A 9,836-nucleotide genomic window follows, 5' to 3' on the forward strand; every position below is an offset into this window, starting at 1 on the left:
TCTAGGTATGAAGAACTGAACCACAAATATAAAGGGGCATACCTCTCATCCAGTGCCCAGATGTGAGGTAGTTCACAGACCCAGAGCCTCTTGAATAAAGGGAAGGATAGCTCTTACAGAAGAAGTACCTTGTTACATTGCTAAATATTTATACTATAAATGTTCTACTTTATCTTCTCCAAAGGCACTTGCTGCCACTTACTAGAGTGACTGTACTTTTGGATAAAAAAAAGAGACAGAATTTCTAGGGATTCCGAGGCAATGGCTCTCACCTGGAAACCCCAAAGCACTATGGGACACAATCAGAGGTCAGGTGACTAATGGGATTTAGGCTCAGGTTCATCTCACAGTTGGCCCAGCATGTTCCCATTCAAACTTGTGGTTACCGGGGAGCCTGGATGGTGCGGTCGGTTAAGAACCTGACTCGGTTTTGGCTCAGGTCATGATCTCAGGGTCCTGCGATCGAGCCCTGCATCAGCCTCCATATTCAGTGTGGAGTCTGCTTGAGATTCTCTCTCTCCCTCTCCATCTCCCCCTCCTGTTCGTGCTTTCTCTCTCTCTCTCTCTCAAATAAATAAATTAAATTAAAAAAAAAAAACCACTTCTGGTTATTTCCTTAGTTCTAGAATACATAGTTGCAACAGACCCACTCAGCAATTGACAGGATTCCATATTGGTTCCCTTGGCTATGAAATGAGATTTTTTATATTAGGAAAGGCCACATGGAAAACCTTAAAACTACTTCTTATTTTCAAATGAGTAAACAAAAGCAACATTGCCTTCTTTAAGGGATTTCAAATATTAGTGCCATCAGCAGAAACTTGAAGAACTGCAGAGATGATAGTCCCTATCATAAGCCCATCCAACTAACCTATCTTGCCTGTGCAGAACATAAATTTACTGTCACTGGAGAATGATAGTAAATTATCATAATACTAATCAGTGTGATTCTAATTACAGCCACTATTCCAAATGTTATTCCTTTTTAAAAAAAAAAAAGATTTTATTTATTTATTTGACAGAGAGAGACACAGCGAGAGAGGGAACACAAGCAGAGGAAGCGGGAGAGGGAGAAGCAGGCTTCCCGCGGAACAGGGAGCCTGATGTGGGGCTCGATCCCAGGACCCCGGGATCACGACCTGAGCCAAAGGCAGACACTTAACGACTGAGCCACCCAGGTGCCCCCCAAATGTTATTTCTGTACTGGAGTATATTAACACAGACCATGGTACCTGATATCCAACTACTGATCTAACAGATGACTCTTCCCACTCCTTTTGTTAGAAAGACCACTAGAAACAGTTTCCATTCACTTAGCAAGGGCAGTAAGACTTCCATTATTAGACCTAAGGTCTACATCACTTCTCTTGTTCTCTGCAATAATCTAATGCACATGTTCTATTGCCACTGTTCTATTTATCAGTTGCTGTACCACAAAGCACTCAAAATTGTGGTAAATTATTATCTCTCATTATTCTGTGGGTTCAACTGGGAAGTTCTCAACTGTCTCTCACATGGAAGCATTCCATAAAAAAACAACTGGAAATTGTAAACCCTCAAAAGCCCCAAAATGTCACATCTGCCAATTAAGAAAGTCACTAACACCAACCCAAATTTTATTGCAGTGGAATTGGTCCCTGCCTCTTAATGTGAAGAGCAGCATGTGCATACCGGGAGAAAAAATTGATGATGCCATCTTGAAGACCACCTACCATGGGGTTCCATAAAATTCTGTGCTTACTGAATATATTGATAATGTTATGCTGATAGGAGTTGGTAAGCAGGATGTAGCTACACATTTATTTATTTATTTATTTATTTATTTATTTATTTATTTATTTATTTTTAAAGATTTTATTTATTTATTTGAGAGAGAGAATGAAAGACAGAGAGCATGAGAGGGAGGAGGGTCAGAGGGAGAAGCAGACTCCCTGCTGAGCAGGGAGCCCAATGCGGGACTCGATCCCAGGACTCCAGGATCATGACCTGAGCCGAAGGCAGTCGCTTAACCAACTGAGCCACCCAGGCGCCCGCTACACTCTTATTTAAATGTTTGGCAGAATTCACTCCTTCTTAAGACTTTATTCATTTATTTGAGAGAGAGAGCACATGTGCACAAGCAGGGAACAGGGGCAGAGGGGCAGACAAGCAGACTTCCCACTGAGCAGGGAGCCTGATGGGGGCAGGGCTCCATCCCAGGACCCCAAGATCATGATCTAAGCCGAAGTCAGATGCTTAACCGACTGAGCCACCCAGGTGCCCCTAGAATTCACTCTTGAAGCCATCTGGTCCTGGGCTTTATTTACTGGGAGAGTTTTGATTATTGGTTCAATATCCTTCCTCATTACTTATATGTTCAGATTTTCTTTTACTTCATGTTTCAGTCTTGGTAAGCTGCATTTCTAGGAATTTATTCATTTCTTCTAAAATATCTAATTTGCTGGCATTTAGTTGTTCATAGTAGTTTCTTATAATCCTTTGTACTTCTGCAATATTGTTTGTAATGTCTCCTCCATTTATAATTTTATTAAGTTGAGCCATCTCTCTTTTCCCCTAGTCTAGTTAAAGGTTTTTCAAGTCTGTTTATCTTTCATAAAGCCCAATCCTATTTTTGTTGATCTTTTCTATTGTCTTTCTAGCTTCTGTTTATTTCTTCTCTACTCTTCATTATTTCCTTCCTTCTACTAAATTTGGATTTAGTTTGTTCTTCCATTTCTAGTGCATTGCAGTGTAAGTTTGTTTATCTGAGCTCTTTCTTTTTTCTTCAAATAAATTCTCTGCCCCTTTTCTCTCTCTTCTTCTTCTGGGACTCCTATAATATGAATGTTATTATGTTTGATGGAGTCACTGACCTCCCTAAGTCTATTCTCATTTTGCATAATTCTTTTTTCTTTTATTGAGCTTGATTACTTTCCATTGCTCTGTCTTCTAGATCATTAATTTGTTCCTCTGCTTCTTCCAGCCTGCTGTTCATTCAAGAGTGTTTCTCATTTTGCTCATTGAGCTCTTTATCTCTATTTTATTACTTATCTCTGTGTTAATGGTCTCACTGATGTCCTCCACTCTTTTCTCAAGTCCAGCGAGTACCCTTATGATCATTGCTTTAAATTCTCCATTAAGCATGTTACTTGTATCTGTTTTGCTTAGATCTCTGGCCATGGCTTGTCCTGTTCTTTCACTTGGGACAAATTTCTCTGTCTTCTCATTTTGTCTAAGTCCCTGTGCCTGTTCTCTGTGTTAGGAAAGTCAGCTACATCTCCTGGTCTTCAGGGTAATGGCTTTATGAAGAAGAGGTCCTGTAGTGCCCTGCAGTGTAGTGTCCCATTACCCAGGGCCTGGCACTTCTAGGAGTGTCTCCAATGTGTGTTGTATGCACTTCTGCTGTTGTGTCCTAGCCACTTTATCCTCCAAAGAGAACCTTTGCAGACGACTGGCCTAAAGGGCACAGTTTGGTCCCTGGCCTGAATGTAGACCCTTTTAACTAGGTTGTGCTCTGGTCTGCTTGTGAAATGAGATCTGTCACCACTGCCACCGTATCTGAGGCCTTGCAAAACTCCCAGGTCAGGAGGTGTAGTGTTGGCAGGGGTTTGGGCTGGCCTTTTGGCAGAGGGGGCTTGTCACGCTGGGACTGAGAAAGTGTGACCAGAAGGGGTGGTTCCACAGAGCACCGGCGGGGGGGAGCTGGCTTAGTGTAAGCAAGTCAGGTAGCAAGTGCCAGAGCTGTGCTGCTCCCCACAGGTGGCCCTGTGCCTATGCTGAGGGGCAGAGGAGAGAAATGGTGCCTGCCAGTTCCTTTATTCCTGGAAGGGTCTCTATGTGAACACAGCCTCTCTGGGATGCCCTCCAAGATGAGTGAATAACCTCCCCACTGTGTGCCCCAGGTACTCTTGGGATCTGTTTCCACACTGTGTGTTCATGGGCTGTTTGCCTGCTTTTTCTCCAAGAGTAGCCCCAATGCCCTATGAGCTCTCCCAGAGCCAAGCACACAGACCTTTAAAACTCTAGGCTGTAAGCCCTGCTGGTTGCAAGAGCCCATAAAATCCAGCCCCTCTCATTTTCCAAGCCAATTGCTATGGGTATTCATTTTCCCTGTGTGCTCCCCTGTGTGCTAGTCTGTCTCTTGCCCTTCCCTGCAACCACAGCTCCCTCCCCACCATACCAGCCATGATTTTCTCTCAAGCCACATTTCCACACTTCCTATCTCTTTGATGTGACCTCTTCTCTACCTTTCATTGTGGACTTTGTTCTGCCAGTCTTCAGGTCAATTTCTGGGGTGTGCAGGATGATTTGATAGTTACCTAGTTGTATTCATGGTATGAGGTGAGCCTACAGTCCTCCTACTCTGCTGCCATCCTCCTTCCTCTTCGAACTCTTTCTTTTTTCTTAATGTAGTCATTTATTGCCATAAACTTCCCTCTTAGAACTGTTTTTGCTGATTCCCTTGTTTTGGTATTCACTGGTTTTCATTTGTGTCATAATAATTTATTTCCTGATTTCTTCTTTGACCCATGGGTTGTTCAGAAATATGTTTAATGTCCACATACTTCCAGCTTTCCTCCTGTCACTTATTTCTAGTTTCATACCATCTTAGTTAGAGAAGATACTCGATATGATTTCAATCTTCTTAAATTTGTTACAACTTATTTTGTGACCTAACATATGATCTATCCCAGAGAATGTTCTATGTGGACTCGAGTAGAGTGTGTATTCTGTTGCTGTTGGATAGAATGTTCTGTATATGTCTGTCAGATCCATTTGTTCTAAAGTATAGGGTTCGAGGTGATTTTCTGTTGATTCCTTGTTTATTTTTTGTCTGATGATTTCTCCATTGTTAGAAGTATTGAAGTCCTTTACTATTACTGCTTTGCTGTGTATTTTTGCCTTCAAATCTGTGAATACTTGTTTAATGTATTTAGGGGCTCCAATATTGGGTGTGTCTATGTTTACAATTGTTACACCCTCATGATGAATTGATCCTTTTATCATTATATAATGACTTTATCTCTTGTTAAAGGTTTTGACTCTAGGTCTATTTTGTCTGATATAAAGGTAGCTACCCCTGTTCTCTTTTAGTTTCCACTTGCAAGGAATATCTTTTTCCATCCCTTCATTTTCAACCTGTGACTGTCCTTTAAGCTGAAGTAAGTCTCTTGTAGGCAAGATATAGTTGGGTCTTGTTTTTTTAATCTATTGTGCCACTCTATGTCTTTTAATTGGAGAATTTAAGGTATTTACACTTAGTGTAAATGTAATGATACTGATAGGTAAAAAGTTATTATTACCATTTTGTTCATTGTTTTCTGATGTTTTTATTTCCTTTGTTGCTTTCTTCCTCTCTTGCTGTCTTTGTGGCTTGACGATTTTTTGTAGTGGTGTGTTTTGATTCTTTTCTCTTTTCCACTTATGTATCTATTATAGATTTTTGCTTTGTGATTACTGTGAGACTTTAATAATACTTCTTCTTATACTTATAACTCTCTATTTTAAGCTGCTAACAACTTCAATTGCACAAAAATGTTCTACAGATTTGTCCCTCCTGCAAAATTAATGTTGATGCCCAGTTTACATATTTTTAAGTTATATGCCCATTAACAAAATATTATAGCTATAGATACTAACACTTTTATCTCTTAATCTAAATGCTAGAGTTTAAAGTGATTTACACACCATTGTGGTATTAAAATATTTTTAATTTGGCTATATATTGACCTCTATCAGGGAATTTTCTACTTCCATAAGTTTTCTCTCTCTCCATTTCTGAAGGACAGCTTTGCTGGGTAAAGTATTCTTGGTTAAAGTCTTTTTCTTTGAGCATTTTGAATATATCATCCCACTCTCTACTGGCCTGCAAGCTTTCCACTGAGAAATCTATTGATTGCCTTATTGGGATTCCTTTGTATGCTTCTCTTGCTGCTTTCAAATTATTCTTTTTGTTCTTGATTTCTGACAGCTTGATTTAATGTTTCTCAGTGAAGATCTCTTCCGGTTGTACCTGGAGATCTTTGACCATCGTATATCTGGATGGCCATCAATCTTCCCTGATCTGAGAAGTTTTCAACCATTATTTCTTTAAATAAGTTTTCTGCTTCTCTCTTTTACTTCTAGAAGTCTCATAATGTGAGTATTGTTTCTCTTAAGGTTGTTCCATAATTCATATAGGCTTTCTTCACTCTATCATTCTAACTTTTTTTCCTCCTCTGACTGGATAATATCAAAAAATGTCTTCAACTTCATAGATTCTTTCTTTTGCCTGATTGAGCCTGCTGTTGAAGCTCTTTATTGCATTTTTTTAATTTCATTTATTATATTCTTCAGCTCCAGAATTCTTGTTTCTGTTCAATTATTTCTCTTTGTTGCACTTCACATTTTATTCCTGTGTTGTTTTCCTGAGTTCACTCATTGTCTACTTGTGTCATCTTGAATTTCACTAAGCTTCCTTAAAATAAGTATTCTGGATTCTTTTTTCAAGTAATTCACAGATCTCCATCTCTTCAGGGTCAGTTACTAGAAAATTCTTTGGTAGTGTTATGTATCTTTGCTTTTTCATGTTTCTGATGAGTTTGTCTTGATGTCTGCATATCTGAGGGTGCAGTCACCTCTTCCTGGGAAGGCACAATAGCATGGTCTCTATGCAGCTCCATCAGCTGAAGTCATTATCAGCACAGACTGTGGTGGTCTTCTGTGGCCAAGAATGTGCTGGTCCTACGGTGGCAGGTTTCACCACATTGACAACTCTAATTCCAGAAAGTAGATGCAGTGGGGGATTCCAGGCAGCTCCATCAGCTGGGATCAGCTTTGATGTAGACTCTTGGAGACTTCAGTAGCAAAGGTTGCAAATGGCCACAATGGTGAGTCTTGCGGGGGTTCTCCTGCTCTCCTTTTTCCTATGAGGTGAAATTCCTCTGAGGGTATCTCTTATGGAGTCAAGCTCTCTGAACTGTGGGATGGGATAATTCAGTTAAAATGCTTCCTATACTTTATATGTGGCATCCTCAGTTTTTGAGGATGATTTTGACCTCTACAGGATTTTTGCTGCTTCTTTGTTGTAGTCTAGTGCTTTCCCTGCGCTATTTTCATTGGTGTGTCATTTATTTATGGGTTTTTTTGTGTTTGTAATAGAAATGAGTATTAGGATTTTCTAGCCCCCCATCTTGCTAATTCACTTCTTATTCACATTTTTTAAATTTTCTGTGGCTTGTATGGTCATTAATTTTACATATTTTTTAATTATTTGATTAACTTTCATCGATTTATAAGATATCTAAGTATTGAAGATATTAACAATTATATTTGTTGTAAGTAAAATTTCTCCCACCACACTGAGTATTAGCTATTGGTAATATTGCCCAAACCTTACATTTTTTTATGCAAATGGCTGGCAACATAAAATAAGTACTTACCTGGAAGTTAACCACTTATCTAAATCCTGGCATACTTTTCACCATTTACTTGCTGAGTATGACATTAAGCAAGTAAATTAACCTAATTTAATTTTCGTCATTTGTAAAATTAATTGTTTAATAGATAACCTAAGACACCTTCCAACTCTAAATTCCTGAGGCCTTTTGTGAACATTTACCATGTGTTCAGTTTCCTAGGCACTTTGGAAAACCCTCCCCATAACCTTCATATAATTAATAATGCATTTTCTTCTCTCTAAAGATGCTCAGATATATTCATGGCATTCTAATAATCATAATCACATTATACAACTTTCTACACTTCTCAAACACTTTAAAGCATCATAGATTACCAAAGTTATAAGAATCTTAAAGAGCATATCCCCCAACCAACTCATTTGACAAACAAGAGAATGCTGTCTCAGAAAGATTAAGTGGATTACTCAACATCACCCAGCAGTGATATCAGATTAGAACCTGCATCCTATAATTCTTATTCCAGTTCTGTTTTCACTATACTACACATTGCCTCTGCTTTGGAGCCTCACCGTTCTCTTGATTATTATAGTTGTCTTTACTATTTTAATCTTTATTATTATTATATACCAAAAATTACTATTAAAACTGTTTCATGTCTATTTCTAAGTAAGAATTTCCAAGGAACTGGGCAGTGTCAGTTTTAGAGATTGGACATATTTTTAAGCAGCCTACACTTTGAAATAAACTAGTCCATTCTCTGCTTATTTATTAACCCTTAAGCCTCTTTCATGATTCTAACTTGATTCTGTGGGAAACCCCAAGTCAAACTTATTCCTTCTGTTTAAACAGACATCTAGACACCTGACCATGTAATACCTGAATCTCAGAGCTCTAGAACAATTGTGGTCAGCTATAAATGTGGATGTTCACAATTAGCCAAAGGGCCCCTAGGCTGTTATATCTGGTCCTATTTAAATTCTAATCACTAAGCAGCTTCTCCGAGTGAAACCAAAGAGAGACAGATATATATATATAACCCAAGGACAAATAATACAAGGGCCAACTGTGATAGGATTGTCTACCATGGGTAGCACTTGGAGTTAGGGATATGGAGATGAAAGATGTATATCCTGTTCACAAAGAATCATTCTGATGGAAAGAACCCCCAAATAAAACTACAATCAAGTAATAACGTGATTATTCTATGACAGAATAATAACCACACTATATGCTAATCTGTTAAAACATTTGGGTAAAGCATAAAGATGAATGTTAAATTACAAATATTATTAATAATTCATAATTATTGTGTTTGAGAAGGTAGAAGCATGCTACAGTTAGGTGGAGTTAATCTCCTGAGAGCTTCCCAGATGAAGTAAGGCTTTTGTAAAAGGAAATAGACATGAATTGGTGAAGAACCAGATAAGGAGGACAGCACATTCAAGACAGGATAACTTGACTGACTAGAGTCCATCTTGGCAAGTGACCATGAAGAAGGGAAGGAGATGGTGGGGATCTAAAAGCTTGGGAAATGAGAGAAATAACTTCTTTTTTCCCTATAGTTTTATCTCAGGAAGTGAAAGCATCTACCTAGATAAATTCAAATTAGTCCAACATCATTACTAAGATATTCAAATATTGCTAAGGAGCATTTATTTAATTGGTGTACCCTACAGGTGTTGGAATTTATTCTATCATCTGTGACTTTCATTTATTTTCAAAGAAATATTTGCTTTGAGACTTATGTTTTTGTAAAAACCTATGAAGTAAAGCCAAGATGTAGAGTTTGGGCTTCACTAAATTTATTTAGACAAGAAAATATTTCCTTTGGGAGATCTCTTGATCCCAGACACAATTAACTTAGCATGATAAAGCAGGACAGTAAGAACACTTCAAATTATTTGAAATAATAAATATTGCAAAATCACATTTTTGAAGTCTTACTATCTAATTTGAAACAATTTTTTTCAAAATTGTTAACTTCTATCTTCTTTCCAGCACTATGGTGACAACATAGACTTATTTGTGACTATGAGCAAATTGCAATGGCTAATGGGGAAGCTAAGAAACTGGGAACATTAAACATCATGAATCATGAGAACACATATTTTGGCATCCTATCACTGATATATGGCACTCCACTCATAAAATTAAAATAATTATGAAATCCTCAACACAAATACACAGTCCTATGTGTAAGTCAACATAAATGACAAGTACATAAATAAGTATATAAATAAATAAAATAGAGGAGCACCTGGGTGGCTCAGTCAGTTGAACGTCAGACTCTTGATTTTGGCTCAGGTCATGGTCTCTGGGTTGAGAGGTCAAGCCCTGCATCAGGCTCTGCACTGAGCATGGAGCCTGCTTACGTTCTCTCCCTCTCCCCTCTGCACCCCCATGCTTTCTCTAGATAGATAGATAGATAGATAGATAGATAGATAGATAGATAGATAG

This window comes from Mirounga leonina, unplaced genomic scaffold (genome assembly GCF_011800145.1).
Source record: "Mirounga leonina isolate KUSES-001 unplaced genomic scaffold, KU_Mleo_1.0 Mir_154, whole genome shotgun sequence".
NCBI classification, from domain to species: Eukaryota; Metazoa; Chordata; class Mammalia; order Carnivora; family Phocidae; genus Mirounga; species Mirounga leonina.